This window comes from Herpailurus yagouaroundi, unplaced genomic scaffold (genome assembly GCF_014898765.1).
Source record: "Herpailurus yagouaroundi ecotype Mexico unplaced genomic scaffold, PumYag 77, whole genome shotgun sequence".
In the NCBI taxonomy this organism is placed as follows: domain Eukaryota; kingdom Metazoa; phylum Chordata; class Mammalia; order Carnivora; family Felidae; genus Herpailurus; species Herpailurus yagouaroundi.
The window spans coordinates 61973323-61990802 of record NW_024412388.1 but is presented as its reverse complement, the minus strand read 5'-3'; positions in this window follow the sequence as shown (position 1 = coordinate 61990802).

Genomic DNA, 17480 nt, shown 5'->3' with positions numbered 1-17480 from the left:
ATGATAGGGTATCAAATTTGTCAAAAGCTCTTCTGTGACTATTGAGATGATTATATGTTTTTTTGCCCCTTTTTAGATTGATGTGGTGTGTTATATTAATTGAATTTGGATGTTAAATCAACATTATATCCTCGGGATAGATCACACTTGGCCATGGTGAATATTCATTTTTACTTATGGCTGGATTCTATTTGTTAATGTTTTGTTGAGAATTTCTTTGTCTTTATTCATGACAGATGTTGCTCTTTGGTTTTCTTTTTTTGCGTGTTGTCTATGTCTGATTTTGGTATCAGGGTAATACTGGCTGCATGGAATGAGTTGGGAAGTCTGTCTTAATCTTTTATTTTTTGTAGGAGTTTCTGAAGAATTGGTATTAATTCTTCTTTAAATGTTTGGTAGAATTTACCAATGAGGTTATCTGGGCCTGGGATTTTCTTTGTGAGAAGTTTTGAAATCACTAATTCAATGCCTTTACTTGTTATTAGAATATTCAGATTTTCTTTTTATTCTTGCTTTTGTACTTTGTGTCTTTCTAGGAAATTAGCCATTTAATCTAAGTTACCAAATTTGTTGTCATACAATTGTCATTGGTGATATCTCTCTTTCATTCCTGATTATATAGATTGGAGTCCTTTCTTTCTTTTTCTTTTTTAGCCTAAAACTTTCCAATGTTGTTGATTTTTGGATCAGCATTTGGATTTGTTTATTTTCTCTATTTAAAAAAATAATAATTTCTTTCCAGTAATTTCTGCCATAATTTTATTACATCTTCTGCTTGCTATAAGGTTTAGTTTGCTCTTTTTTTTCCCTTACTGTTTTAAGGTGGAAGGCTGGTTATTAATTTGATATATTTCTTCTTTTTTAAAAATATAAGCATTTATAGCTATAATTTTCCCTTCTATGCTTGAGTTTTGCTGCATCTCATAATTTTTTATGTTTTTGTCTTCATTTTAATTCTTTTCAAATTATTTTATAATTTATCCTGTGATTTATTCTCTAATCCATTAGTTATTTAAAAGGGCATTGCAATTTCTACATTTTGTGAATTTCCAAAATTTCCTTCTGTTACTTATTTCTAATGTCATTATTCCATTGTAGTCAGAGATTATACTTTGTATGATTTTAATCCTTTTAAAAGTATTGAGGAATCCTTTATGACCAGCATATAGTTTCTACTGGAGAATATCCTATGTGCAGTTGAGAATAATTTGAGCAAAAAATTTTTTTAATGTTTATTTATTTTTGAAAGAGAGAGAGAGAGAGAGAGAGAGAGAGAGAACGAGCAGGGGAGAGGTAGAGAGAGAAGGAGACACAGAATCCAGAGCAGGCTCCAGGCTCAGAGCTGTCAGCGTAGAGCCTAACTTGGGGCTTGAACTCACGAACCGTGAGATCATGACCTGAGCTGAAATTAGACGTTTAACCAACTGAGCCACCCAGGCGCCCCTCACTTGAGAATAATTTGTATTCTATTGTCTTTGGATGTTAGTCAGGTCTAGATGGTTTATAATGTTCAAGTCTTTTATTTTCATTTTGATCTCCCACCTAGTTCTTCTCTCCTTTATTGAAAGTTACTATGGTAGTCTCTAATTATTATTTTAATTATCTATTTTCTTTTTGATTCTAACAGCTTTTCTTCATATCTTTTGGGGCTTCGATGTTAGGGGCATATATGTTTATAATTATAATGTCTTCTTTATGGATTGTCACATTATCATTTTAATATGTTCCTCTATCTCTGGTAACTTTATTTACTTGTTTGTTTGTTTACTTATTTATTTATTTTTAGTATAAGAATGCATGTAGTTTAATGTTAAGCCAGTTACATTGCCTAGTAACGTTTTAAATTGATTTCATCTTAGTACAGCCATACCAGCATTCTTATGGTTGTATTTGCGTGATATATCCTTTTCCATCTCCTAACTTTCAACTTATTTTTATCTTTGAGTCTAAAGTGTATCTCCAGTGGACAGCATATATATGGGTCTTGTTTTTAATCCAATCTGATAATGTCTGTCTTTTGATTGGGTTTTGAATCCACTCAAATTTAATACTATTATTGATATGGTTGGATTTATGGCTGCAATTTTACTTTTTGTTAAGTTTAGTTGTTTAGTTTGAGAGAGAGCATGTGCACGTGCACTCATGGGAGAGGCGCAGAGAGAGGGAGAGACTCCCCAGGCTTCATGCTGTCAGTGCAGAGCCCAATGTGGGTCTCAAACCTACAAACCATCAGATCATGACCTGAGCTGAAATCAAGAGTCCGATGCTTAACCAACTGGGCTACCTGGGTATCCCTGCAATTTTAATTTTTGCTTTCAATAAATCTCATGTGTATTTCATTTCTCCACTCTTTTTTAATTCTTCTATACTTGATTTGTATTAAGTGAATACTTACATTATTTTCATATAACATTTTAATTTCTTTGATGTGTTTTCATTTGTACTTTTATTTTCTTAGTGACTCCTCTAGGACTTAACATATGCAGTTACCTTATCAGAATATACCTTTGACTTATTCTAATTCTGGTGAGACAGATAAATTTTTTTTTTTAATGTTTATTTCTGAGACAGAGAGAGCATGAGTGGGGGAGGGACAGAGAGAGAGCGAGACACAGAATCTGAAACAGGCTCCAGGCTCTGAGCTGTCAGCACAGAGCCCGATGTGGGGCTTGAACTCACAGACCACGAGATCATGACCTTAGCCGAAGTCGGATGCTCAACCGACTGAGCCACCCAGGCGCCCCCGAGAAAATTTTCTATGTAGCTTTACTTATTTTTCCCCATATTTGTGCTATTATCATTGTATGTTTTACATCTATACATGTGGCAAAAATAACAATCTATTGTTGTAATAATTGTTTTACATTTTTTACATTTTTTAAAAATTTGAGAGAAAAATGAGAACAAATATGTATTTATAGAGTTTGTTCTATTAATGGCAAATTAAAAAATTTGCCATTTCTTGTTCTCTTTATTTGTCCTCTTGGATTCAGTTTATTATCTAATGTCATTTTTATACTCAGTACAGCTGTGCTCTTTTCCACCTTTGCATTATTATTATCAAATATATTTTTATGTACTGTAATCCCTACAATTATATTCATATTGTTTTATAGAACTACTTTTTAATTTACTTAAGAAAGATGAAGAGATATGTGCTTATGATGTATTTGATAATTCCACATTTATCTTTACCCATGCCTGAGTATGTGTGTGTATTCTAATTACTACCTGATTCTCTTGCCTTCAGCCTTAAAAATTTCCTTTAGTGCTTACTGTAAGACATCTGCTAGAAATGATTTCTCTTGGTTTTTGTTTATTTTGGAAAGTCTATTTTGCTTTCATCTGAGTCATATCTTTGCTGAATATGATATTTTATTTTGTTTTCTCTGAAGCACTTTGAATATGCCATCCCACTGCATGCTGGCCTCCACTGTTTCTGATGAAAAATTAGTTATTAACCTTATTGGAGTTCTCTTGTAATGACAAGTCCTTTTTATCTTGCTGCTTTGAAGATTTTCTGCTTGTTTTTGGTTTTCTATTTTCTTTAAAATGTTTATTTATTTATTTTGAGAGAGAGAGAGAGAGAGAGAGAGAGAGAGAGAGAGAGAGAGAATCTCAAGCAGATTCCAGTGCCAAGCAGATTGAGTGCCGAGCTCAACATGGGTCTCCATCCCAGACCCTGAGATCTTGACCTGAGCCAAAATCAAGAGTCAGATGCTTAATCTACTGAGCTACCCAGGCGCCCCTCTATGTTTTTAATAATGGTGTATCTGGTTGTAAATCACTTTATATTTACTCTCTTTGGAATTCATTTAGTTTCTCTGATGTATAAAGATTTTCCTCAAATTTGAGAAGCTGTCACTCATTATTTCTTTAAATATTTTCTGCTCTTTTCTCACTCTCATTATGCATATGTTGGTGCACTTAGCAGTGTCCCACATTTCTCTATGGGTCTGTTCATTTTTCTTCATTTATTTTCTTTCTATTCTTCAGAATGCAAAATCTCAGTTGATCTGTTTTTAAATTTGCTGATTCTTTTCCTTCTGAATATGAAGGAAGCTTGAATATGCTGTTGAAACCCTCCAGTGAAATTTTTATTGTGATTATTGTACTTTTCAACTTCAAAGTTTCCATTGGGTTCTTTTTAGAATTTTATATTTTTATAATTTTATTTTTTAGTTTTTATTAATTTTAAAATATCTATTGATATTCTCACTCTCTCCTTTTTAGTGAGACATTATGATGCTTTTGCTTACTTTGTTAAACATGATGCTTTTGCTTACTTTGTTAAGCATGGTTTCCTTTAGTCTTTTGAATAAATTTTTAATGGCTGATTTGATGTCTTTATGTCCAAGATCTGGGCCCTTTTACAGGAAATTTCTGTTGTCTGCTGTTTCTCCCTTCTGTATGGGTCACCTGTTCTTGTTTCTTATAGAATTCATAATTTTAATGGAATGCTGGAATAATAAATTTTATGTGTTCTCTCTTCTACTCCTGAAATTGTTGATATTGTTTGCTTATTTGTTTTAAGGCTTTGGCGGTTTTCACGAAGTCTATTTCCCCACAGTGGGAAGCCTCTGCCATTACTCCTCAGTGGGGGAAATCTTGCCTATGCACAGTCACTCTGGGGTTATGGTTCTTTATCAGGGCACTCTGACTGTTTCTTGCTCTGATCACGTTATTAAGTCAGCTGCCTCTATTGGTATCATACTTGGCTTTTAGGCTCTACTAATTGTTATCTGATTGCAGTATTGTTTCAACAATACCCTGAGGTATAAATTGCTCCACAGTCTGATCCAATTAAATTCAAACTCCTTTGCAGATTTAGTTTTTAAGGCCGGTTTCTGAGATTGATTATGATTCTTGAAATACTCTTCTTGTCTCTTTTTCTGGTTCTTTCTGGTAAACTAGCTGGCCTCTGATTTATCAAGGGCTACTAGCCTCCTCTTAATTGCTCACCACCCAAATCTCTGTTGTTAGTGAGAGCACTCTTGGGCTTTAACTTTCCCATATTCTGTTCCAAATAAAGTCAGTTTGTTTGAGGTAAGCTTCAGAGCTCTCTTTTCTCATGACTTACCTCCTTCCTCCTCAGCAAAAACCTCTGAGCCACTATTCCATACCTGGGTGTGAGACAATACCCTACTTTTCCCAAAATGACATTACTCCTGACTAGCACACAGGGAAAAGCTGGCAGCATGCTGGCATTGAGCCTCTGGTCTATTAAAGGGTGACTGGGGCCTCTGTCTGTCACACATGAAGTACAACCTCTGCCTTATGATCAGCAACTGGGTGGAGAAATTGGAGCCCCAAATCCCTTGGCTGCACTTGTCTGGAATTTAGACTTAGGAACATGAAACTTGGGATTATGAGAAATGTTAGTAGTCTGCCCATCCACTGTGGGCTTTGGAGAGAAGGAGCATCTTCTTGGTTATACCTGCCAAGACTGGAGCTTTCATCAGGCTACCTGGGACCAGGGAAGGAGGGAGCAGTTAATGACTCAAGTGTAACAGATTTCTTACTTTTCTTACTCAGATGTAGTATATTTTCTTGATTATATGTTTCTTAATTTTCTCTGTGCCCTTGGGACTTTTAAAGACCTTAATACACACACACACACACACACACACACACACACACACACGTGTGTGTGTGTGTGTGTGTGTGTGTGTGTGTGTGTGTATATAAATTTTCATCAATTTTGGTTGTTTGTCTGGAGAGCTGGTTCGTGGAAAAGCTTGTATTACCAACCTGGAAGTGATCAATAACAATGATTTTAAATTTCCCCCCAAAATTTATGCTCAACCAGATAGCAGTAGAAAATAAAAATGTTAAAAAGTTCTGTTTTTGGTACATGTGCTTCTATAATTTTAGCATGTGCCAAACTGCCTATCTATTCTGGCTGTATATCAGTGGCCATGTCAGGACGGTTTGCCTTCAGTCAACACCGGGTGACAACTTTACCATATTACTAACAGACACAGATTAGTTTAATCAGCTAATTGTCAAAGAGACTATAAGACTGATGGATCTCAGAGCATATTCAAATTTTCTTTTTGAATAGGGGCATTCATTCATTTATTCGTTCTACAACCTAAGTTGAATGTTGATGGTTAAGAATTATTCAGAGGAAGCTTCGGGTTTCCTGGGGAAGATGGGGAGGAACAACAGATCATGACTCTCCAGAGAGAAAGCAGGAGGAACAGTGTCTAGGAGAGCATATGGCCTTGAAGGGTTGCAAGAAACTCAGTATGGCTGGAGCAGAAGCTGAAGGGTGAAATGTAACAAGATATTTGACTATATATTTTAAAAGGGGTAGAGCAGGAAGGCAATTTATGTCAGGCTTAGCAGTCTCAATTAAACCGAAAAGTGGCATTGTGCCTCAGTTATGAGAAGAGTTAGAGGACAGTACATTTTAAAAAAAATCTCCTTTGGGTCACCCTTTACTTTTATTTGAATTGAGCTTCTGCTATTCTTCAAGAAACATTCTTGGTCAGTACTTGTCTGAAGTGCAATATAGTGTTTGTGAGAGTGATAAAAAATATCTAAAGCAGAGCTAGGGGGACTGAAAGGATCCCAGGGTATCCTTTATTCCCCTGGCATCATAAAAACAGGTGAATTATTACTAAACCATGGAGAAACTGGCCTCTAAATCATAGATGAAACTGTATAACTGGAACCTAGCAAAGAAATGACATTGTCAAAACATCTACAGCTCTATTATGCCATCCACTTTAGCCAGGTCACACACACCCAATTGGATTAGTAACAGCTCTAAGCTGGCTGAGTTAAAACTGGATAGAACCAAAGCAGATTCATAAGGCTTTGGGTCTTTTGAGTATGACAGAAAACCACCCTGGGGACAAAATGATATCCACAGTTTATATTCCACTGGGATATTCATTGTCAGACTAAAGGGGATTCAGAAAATTGTTTATTCATGTTTAATTTTGAGAATTGTTCCCTTGGCCCTTAACTCTCACAGTTGCATTTACATAATTACAATTACAACATAGTTATTTCTGATAATTTTAAGCAAGTGAATGTTGTTTTTCCCCAATGCCCATGCCAAGCACATAATTGGGGCTCAGTAGATATATCTTGACTTATATAAGGATGTAAGTGTAATCCTTCTTATGGTCCTTCTTTTAACTAGATAGAGCCTGGAACAGGTTCTGTCACATAAAAAGACTCAGCAATCATTATTTCTAAATCATACTGAAGCTCTTTGACTTTTGGTTCTCATTCTGTAGCTGATGTGTTTCTCAAAAGAATAAACTTCTAATGAATAGAGAACATCCAAGTTATTTCTCCTGTCCCTCATCTTCTTGGAGTTGGTATTTCACCCCTAGAAACTAGGGTGATATTCTTAATCCCACACTCTCCCCAGATAAATTTATGTTTCTTAATAACAAGAGAGGTGAAATGATTATTTTAGAAAGAATTCACAAACATAGAAAATCTGAAATTCCTTTCAGTAGAGAAGGATACCTAAGGAATAGTAAGAATATACCCAAATTAGAGATTAGATAAAATGGAGCCTCTGTATGGAAAAAAAAAAAGCAATATCTATAGGAATTCTTTTAGACTTTTAAAGATTTTAAAACTTTTAAACTGTATCTTTTATTATACAAATAATTTTAAAGTATTTAGAAAGTATGAAAAGTACAAAGAACAAAATGAAAATTATATTCTCATTTTTCAATCTCTGTTAACTTGAGATATTTCTTAACAATCTTTATTCTATATATTTTAAATGAGATCATACCTTTTTTCCTCTTAACATTATTTATGCATTTTCACATTATTAAATAATCTTAAAAATATTTTTTTTGGTTTTAAGTTTTATTTAAATTCTTTTTTTTTTAAACGTTTATTTATTTTTGAGACAGAGAGAGACAGACCATGAACGGGGGAGGGTCAGAGAGAGGGAGACACAGAATCCGAAACAGGCTCCAGGCTCTGAGCTGTCAGCACAGAGCCCGACGCGGGGCTCCAACTCACCGACAAACCGCGAGATCATGACCTGAGCCGAAGTCAGCAGCTCAACCGACTGAGCCACCCAGGAGCCCCAAGTTTTATTTAAATTCTAATTAGTTAACATATAGTGTAATATTAGTTTCAAGCATAGAATTTAGTGATTCATCCCTTACATACAACACCCAGTGCTCATCACAGCAAAAGCTCTTCTTACACCCATCACCCATTTAAACCATGCCCCCTCCCACCTCTCCTCCAGCAACCCTCCATTTGTTCTCTATAGTTAAGAGTCTGTTTTATGGTTTGCCCTTTTCTCTTTTTATCCCCCCTACATTCATCTGCTTTGTTTCTTAAATTCCACACGTGAGTGAAATCATATGGCATTTGTCTTTCTCTGACTGACTTATTTTGTTTAGTATAATGCTCTCTAGCTCCATGCACATCATTACAAATGGCAAGGTTTCATTCTTTTTTATGGCTGACATATATATATAAAATTCCACTTTATGTATACCACATCTTCTTTATCCATTCATCAGATGTTGGGCATTTGGCTCTTTACATAATTTGGCTATTGTTGATAATGCTGCTATGAATATCAAGGTACATGTATCTATTTGAATCAATATATTTGTGTCCTTTGGGTAAATACCTAGTAGTGCAATTGCTGAATCATAGGGTAGTTCTATTTTTAACTTTCTAGGAATCTCCATGTTATTTTCCAGAGGGGCTGCACCAGTTTGCATTCCCACCACCAGTGTAAGAGAGTTTCCCTTTCTACACATCCTATACATTTCTACAAGTCCTACAGTTTGAAACCGTTTTTTGTCTAAAAACTTCTGTTTTAGCCAATTCAATTCAGGTTTTCAAATCCTTGCCTACTATAATTACTAGGTAGTCTAATGTATTACTATCATTTTGTACTAGGTTTTTATTCAATCTTACCTCTTTAAGATTTTGTCCATTCCATGGATGCTTTGTTTTACTTCCAGACGAGCCTTCCTTTTCACATCAATCCTATGTTGTCCGTGAAATTTCATTATACCTCTTTGCTAGTAGAATTAAATGCCAGTTCTTAACTGCAGTATTTGAGACATTGTTAGGGAAAGTGGTTTTTGTTTTTATTATAATTATAATGTTTTAAAGAAGTTGAGCAGAGAAAAGTACAGGTGAAGTGTAGTGAAATGTAAGCATTTGTGGCTTTGCTTCCTTTCCATACCACAAAATAAATAATACTTCCCATTAAAGAAAAAAATTAAATGTTTTTGTTTCCAGCTGAAGAAATGGAAAAATCTAACAGCAAAAATTCAATGATGTGTCAGAAGTCTGGATTTCATACCATGATACAGATTCTATTCTCAATGGTCTACATTCAAGCTACTGCTTTGGTTTTGATACTTAATTTCCTGGACAGTAATGGCTATTGTCCCAACTTCATCAATTTGGTATTTAGTGCTTTGATCATTTAAATTTAATAGCAACTTTTAAAGGAAATCTTTGGTTAGTTACCCATTCTTTGCTAGCATTCACCTTTGATGGTATTATACATATTTAATGCCTATATTTTTATGCAGAGAAGAGCTATCACTAAAACCAGACTTTTAATGGTAGTGTTTCCAACATAAATTGGAAGATGGTAGTAGTATAATTAAGTTTAGTAGAGTGTGAGAGGAGTGGAGACATTTCTGTATTAATCAAAGGTGCAGTGTCAGGAAATTAAGCAAGTCTGTGTTTCGGTAGAAAAATGGAAGAGGATCCCTTGAGTTTATGGTACATTATTATAAAAGGCTTGAAGGCAAAGTTCCCCCTTGTTAGACCTTTATCTGCATCCAAATGTAATTGTTATCATTTGTGATTCTTTATTGGCTTCAAACTGTACTGCAAAGATCAGCGCATCCTTTTAATGCTATCATTATTAGCTCGTGTGTTCAGATTCTTCTGTTTAAAGTTCTCAGTAGTCCTAGCCGTTCAGTTAGTCAATGCCATACTCTAATGTTCACATGTTGCTGTATATATGCAGAATAATTAGATAAGCTTTCTGAGGTTATTTTTATTCTTTTGAAAGGAGTTGAGAATGCAATAAATTTGTTCCATGCTGTTATTTATGGGGAAAATGACTTGTATTTGATGATAGTTTACTTTGATGGTATTTGGAGAAAATTGGCAAAGTTTTGACTTTTTTTTTTTATCAATGGGCTTCTGTTTCTGGCACTTTGCTTTTAAAAAGCACCATGCCTGATGCTATACATAATAAATTCATCACATCATGATCCATAGCCAAGTCAACTTGGGAAAAAAAATAGCCTGCTCTCCATGTCTGGGCTGTGTATTCTGGAAATGACGGACTTCTGAATCTTAAACCCGAAGTCTCATTATAGGAATGGTAAGAGCCATATGGCCTAAGAAGCCTAAGGAAAATGGATAGTGAAGTACATCTGGCCCTTTTGGCATCTACCACCACATTCTGGTTGGAGTCACTATGGAAATAACAATGGATCCTCTGGAGTGAGGGAGTGATTTGGTGTTTCAAGCTAGGTTAATAGGCTGTCATTTTAGTTTTGGATGATGTTTACTATCACAAAGTGATATTCTTTCCTTTAAATTCAACAGCAAATAGTGGGTTCCAGAAACTGTATATAGGTGCTGTGGAATGCAATTGTTGCCCTGTAGAAGTTTGTAGTGGAGTGGGGAAAACTGTTATGCAAATGAATAACTGCGATATCAGGTGGTAAACGCTATCTATGAGCCAAGTAGAGAGGGTGAGCTGGAAGAAGTGTGTGTCTGAAAACCAGAGCAGCTCCTAGGTTGGACTCTGGGCTACTTCAGGGAAGGAGGCTGGGGATCTGGACTGCTAACACAACTCGGGCCCCTCTGTGGGCTTGCAGCACCTCTCAAACTCATCACGGACATCCAGGTCTCTTACTAGGGAAAGTTTATCAAAGGATATTATAGTGCCTAATCTGGACATTATCCTACCTTTCCCCACTCATCAAAATAAAAATGTGCCTTTTTAAAGAAGTTATAGTTATGCTTTAAGTGTATACTTGATTTTACTTGGCATCTGAGTGGTTAACCAACTGATCTTGAAGATGGATCCCTAAGATGGATACAACAGGAAAAAATATGTCTAATATGCAAGATATATTACATCTTATGTTACATTTTGTGTGTGGTCTTTGATTTGTCTGTCACACTCTCATTTAAACTTTAAATGACACCTTCTCAGGTATCACCTTTCTGCTGAAACTTTCCTTGCCTTGTTGTAAATAAGGGATGAACAAATACAACTCTATTTCTACTATTTTGACATAAATCACATTATATTCAGGCTTTATATCTTATTAGCTGTGTGGTGATGGACAAGTAATTTAACTTCTCTCTCCTCGGTTTCCTTATTTGTAAAATAGAAATAATGACCCCCTAACTCACAACTTTGCTGTGAGGGTTAATTGAACTTTGCGTGTAAAATCTCTGGCGTAGGGGCGCCTGGGTGGCGCAGTCGGTTAAGCGTCCCACTTCAGCCAGGTCACGATCTCGCGGTCCGTGAGTTCGAGCCCCGTGTCAGGCTCTGGGCTGATGGCTCGGAGCCTGGAGCCTGTTTCCGATTCTGTGTCTCCCTCTCTCTCTGCCCCTCCCCTGTTCATGCTCTGTCTCTCTCTGTCCCAAAAATAAATAAAAACGTTGAAAAAAAATTAAAAAAAAAATCTCTGGCGTAGAATCTGCACGTTGTGATTTGTAATCATTGTTGTGTTTGGCTCTTCTGTAAGGCTATACACTTCTCTATGTCAGGAATGGCACTTCACATACAGTAGTATCTCTATAAATCTTGGCTTAATTATGTCTCAGCTCTTATAGATCTCAGGATCCTTTAGGTAAGAATGGTGGTAAAATGTTTTATTGCTTCAACTAATCTGTCAGAGGAAGAATCTCCTTGTAACTTATGGAAATTCTTTAGCTTAGAAGATATTTAAAGAGTAATATGAAAGTAGGAGGCTTAATGATCCTATTTAAGGGCGATGGTGGTCTTAAGAACCCATATGATGTCCTCAACTGCATATCCTCCTATAATTCTGAAGGAAGAGATATTACCAGAATGGATAGAAGGATAGGATGGATAGAAGGCATTCTCTCTTTCCAGAGAGAATATCCAAAGAAGTGTTTTATAAATTATGTAGCCTATCCAAGGATAGAAAGCACAGAAAACAATATGTGTTAAAGGCTATGTTAAATGGGAAAAAAGTTCAGTTTTGATTAAAGAATCCATTTGAATCCTATCCCTACTTCCCAGCTCACTGGGCAAATCATTTATTTTAAGGTTCAAGATTACCATGAGGAAAGTGAGGTTAATTCTTTCTACTCTCAGGAATAGCATGAAATTAAGAATATTATATATGAAAGTACATTACACAATGCTTTCTTGAAGTAGCAGACTCTCATGTCTGTTAGCAAATTTTCCCAAAGGCAGTGGTTCTCAACTTGACTACACATTAGAATCTCCTGGAGAGATTTAAAAGCCCAGTACCCTCCTGCAGCTTTGACTAGTGTTTGGTATTTAGATACTCCTAAAATTCTGTTTGTGACTCATATGTGCAGCGAAACATTGTCTGACATGACCTTAACTTTGCCCTTGGAATGGTCATTACTTCTGTGAACTTCCCAACCAGTTATTCTATAAATTCTTATGCCGAACTTTAGGGATGTGTGCAAAAGTCTGTGTTGTGCACAACTCAGAACTGAGCTCACACCCTTGGTCTGCCTAACTATGATGCACTGCTCTGTTTACTTAGATATACCCTCTTCCAGGCTTGGGTAGGAGGCCAGAGTTCCCAATGAGAAAGACAACCATAATCCAACATTAGCATTTCCTGCTGAAACCTCTCAGACACATAGGTTGGGGCAATAGCCTGACCATCTACTTCCCTCTCTCTGCCTTTATCTCTAATCTTTCAATTCCATCTGGGTAGTGCAATCACCCTTATGTAAAATTCTATCATCAGTTTGGTGCTCATCTTGACATACTAAAAAGGGTATCAAAATATCATCAACTGAATATTTATGTCCCCCCAAAATTCATATGTTGAAACCTATTCTCCTAATGTGATGGTATTTGGAGAGGCAGACTTTAGAAGTTAATTGAAGTAACTTCTTTAGAAGTTAAAAGAAGTAACTTGAAGGCGGGATTAGTGTCCTTACAAAAGAGACCGAAGAGAGCTCCTTCACCCTTTTCACCATATCAAAACACAGTGAAAAGATGGCCATTTATAAAACAGGAAATAGGCTCTCATTGGACACGAAATCTGCTGGTAACTTGGTCTTGGACTTCCCAGTCTCTAGAACTGTGAGGAATAAATTTCTGTTGTGTTTAAGCCATCTAGTCTACGGTATTTTATTGTAGTAGCCCAGACTAAACCACAAATAAACTTAAAAAACTTTCTTTTTCAACAAAGACTGGTTTTGAAGCCTATTGTTTACTCTTATTTTCTAGTTAGAATAAGACTCAACTCTTACATTTCTTCCTTGTTAGTCATTGTTCCATGTGTTTTAAAATACTTTTGTTGGACTGAACAGTAGATCTCCCGTGTCCACATCCCAGGTAAAAGAAGACACACTAATTCTCAGCTTTTATTTTTCTTTTGCCGCAATGTTTGGGAAAAACAACACTTAAAAGCTTATAGGAGGGGGGCGCCTGGGTGGCGCAGTCGGTTAAGCGTCCGACTTCAGCCAGGTCACGATCTCGCGGTCCGTGAGTTCGAGCCCCGCGTCAGGCTCTGGGCTGATGGCTCGGAGCCTGGAGCCTGTTTCCGATTCTGTGTCTCCCTCTCTCTCTGCCCCTCCCCCGTTCATGCTCTGTCTCTCTCTGTCCCCCCCCCCCCAAAAAAAAAAAAAGCTTATAGGAGAGGAATAGCTACCTATCCTAGCCCCAGTAAAGAATAACCCTTCCTAATTATTGCCCTCCTTTTATTCTTATTTTACAACCTAATTTTAAGCCAAAATGCTTTTGATCAATATTATTATATGCTAAATTCTAGAAGTTTTATTCCTAGTCCTTTATTATTAGTATAGTGCCTACTATTGTACTAGTAATGGTATTATTAGTAAAGTGCCTGTGTCTATTCACTGTGAGAGACTTTTAAAATGCTAGTACCTAGGGATGAGAATTTCTAAGCTCTGTTGTTCTTTGCAATGAGAGTAGCACTTTATGAATCACTATATATGCAGATCATCTGTGATCTACAACATAATTATATCCATCCTTTAAGAAACTGTTTATAGAAAAGTCTTATGACTATATTTCTATGTTACTTGTAATTTGCAAATCCAAGACATTAAAAAAAAATTATGGCAGATGATTCTCTAGAAGGTAAAATGAATAGAGGGGGTATCATACAATTTGACATTTTCTCTCACTTCCATCCTAGTCATCTTACAGGATTTAGAAATTTAGGAAGGGAAATTCTGGCTCTAGCCCCTATATCAGAATTCTTGGTTCATATTCTACTTGGCCATTGTGATGGAATCTCTCATTGCTCGCTGATGGCTGTGTTCTCTTCTTAGACTTGTAACTAGACTGTATTTTCCCACCCTCTTATAGCAGGTGTGGGCTTGTAACTGAGGCATGGTCAATTAGATATGAATCATTTCCACATATAACTCATAGTGCATCCTTCCTTTTTTTTTTTTTTTTTTTGCCATAGTGACGCAACGGAGAGGATTCTGAGGACCTTGGGGGTGAGGAAAGGGCAAAACTATAGAGTGGAAGGAGACTTTAGGAGAAATACTCATTTGCTTTAGTTTTCCTAGCCAGAGGAATTAGAAGAGGGTAAAATAATTGTAAAAATATTCTTCTTGGATATGGGAAATTTACAAACTTTTTGACTCCACCATTACATGATCCTATGAGGGCAGAGAGACATTGCCTATTCTTCTTGTTTTTTTTCCCCATATATGTTATTCCTCAAGTTTCTTACAATGCATCTCTAGATAACTGATTTTGTTTTATTTTTAAAAGTTTTTTAAGACATAAAAGAGGAATCATTTGATTTGGTAAAGGTCTTAAGAGTTTCCATATCAAAAAGAAAAAAGAGTTTCCATATCACAATCATTTAGTCATTTTTTAATTCCCATTTTAGGTTTTTAGGGATGTTTATGCTTGCCATTATCTCTGACCTCATCCTGTGTTCCAAACTGCATTATCCTTTCTCCCTTCCATATATAAAGAATAATTTTCTTCTATCAATTATTTAAGCTCACATAAAAATTATATATAAAATATTCCAAGTATATTGTAAAAGCATACTTAAACAATAGAAAACATACTACTTATTAAATATATATTATAGTATAAATTTTAAAAGTATATTTAAAAAGTGAATTTAATGAATACCTAGCTTTTTTCCCTCCCACTCTTACTCTTCCAGGGTAGCCACTGTTAGTAGTTGGGCATATAGCCTTCCAACTGTTTTCTATTTATATATACATAAGTGTTAAATTTTTTTTAAATTTTTCTTTATTTTTGAGAGGCAGAGAAAGACAGAGCACAAGTCGGGGAGGGGAAGAGAGAGAGGGAGACACAGAATCTGAAGCAGGATCCAGGCTCTGAACTGTCAGCACAGAGCCTGATGCAGGGCCCAAACTCATGAACCATGAGATCATGACCTGAGCTGAAGTCGGATGCTCAACTGACTGAACCACCCAGGCACCCCATAAATGTTAAATTTTAAGAAAAAAGGTTTAAATTTCTACCACATTAAACATAATTTTAAAAACCTACAAGATTAGTGAAATGTTGTTTTACATAAGCCCTATTTTTCTTTACAGACCTTGAAATTAAAATATTAATTCCAAATTTACAAAAAAGTTCAATTTTTGAGCAGAGTTTATGAAAAATTTACATGCCTCCATGTGTAATTTCTGATGGCCCAAGGTGATTCAGAGCAATCCATGGAACCTGGATTGGGTTCATTGACTCATTTTTGTCATAATATTGAAAAAGAAAATGATGCTTAATTGTATGGTTAAATTGATACTGTTTCAATTAGTAAAATATTTCTGTACTTCTTTTTTTTTAACGTTTATTTATTTTTGAGACAGAGAGAGACAGAGCATGAATGGGGGAGGGTCAGAGAGAAGGAGACACAGAATCTGAAACAGGCTCCAGGCTCTGAGCTGTCAGCACAGAGCCCAATGCGGGGCTCGAACTCAGAGTGTGAGATCGTGACCTGAGCCGAAGTCGGCTGCCTAACCGACTGAGCCACCCAGGCGCCCCAATATTTCTGTACTTCTAATGTGATATGTTTTCCTTTTCCCCCCCCTCTCCTCTTTTCAATTATTATTAAATCAACAGTCCTTGAAATTCTTCAGGAAATTCAGAAATTATAAGCACATAAAATTTAAAGCTATTTTTTTATTGGATTGCATTATTACAGAATATATTCTATTCTGTATATTATTAATTTTGTAAACTTTTGAAAATGCAGAAATACAGGCATCTTTTTATGTTCTATGCATGTTTCTTAACACATTTTTAATTAACCTTTCCTTCCCTTCCCTTCCTTCCCCTCCTCTCCTTCCTCTTCTTCTCCCTCCTCCTCCTCTTCTTCTTCCTCCTTTTCCTCCTGCTCTTCCTCCTCCTTCTCTTTCTTCTTGCTATTATTAATAAGTTTCTGGGCCTATCTTATAGATATATTCTTATGAACATGTGTGTATACATCTGCTGGATATATTTTAATAATATTTTCTTTAACGTTTATTTTTGAGAAAGAGAACATGAGAGGGGGAGGGGCAGAGAGAGGGAGATACATAATACAAAACAGGCTCCAGGCTCTGAGCTGTCAGCCCACAGCCTGACCTGGGGCTTGAACTCATGAAAATCGAGATCATGACCTGAACCAAAATTGATCACTCAACTGACGGAGCCACCCAGGTGCCCCTGCTGGATATATTTTAAAAGTAAAATTGATAAAATTGGCCTCCAAAACCACTGTGCAATCTTATACTCCACTGTCTGGTATGGTCTGATGACTACTTTGGTAGATATTTCATGGGTTGTTCATTGAACTCTATTTTGAAGGCAGATATAAATGTTAGTAACACTAACATCTTGGGGCTAATACCATCATTCAATTCTAGACTAAATGTTTGTGTCTTCATAATTTTAAGCCCTAACCGCTGGTGTGATGGTATTTGGAGATGGGCCCCTTGGTAGGTAATTAGGTTTATATGAGACCAAGAGGATGGATTCCCCATGGTGGTATTTGTGCTCTTAGAAGAAGAGGAAGACACTAGAGACCTCTTTTGCTCTACCATGTGAGCAAGAGGTGACCATCTGTAAACCAGGAGGAGCACTCCTGCCAGACGTTGAACATGACAGTATCTTGATCTTGGACTTTATAGCCTCCAGAACTATGAGAAATAAATGTGTATTGTTTAAGCCATACATTCTATGGTATTTTGTTTTAGTAGCCTGCACTATGACACATTCTGTCGTCCTTTAGTTATTT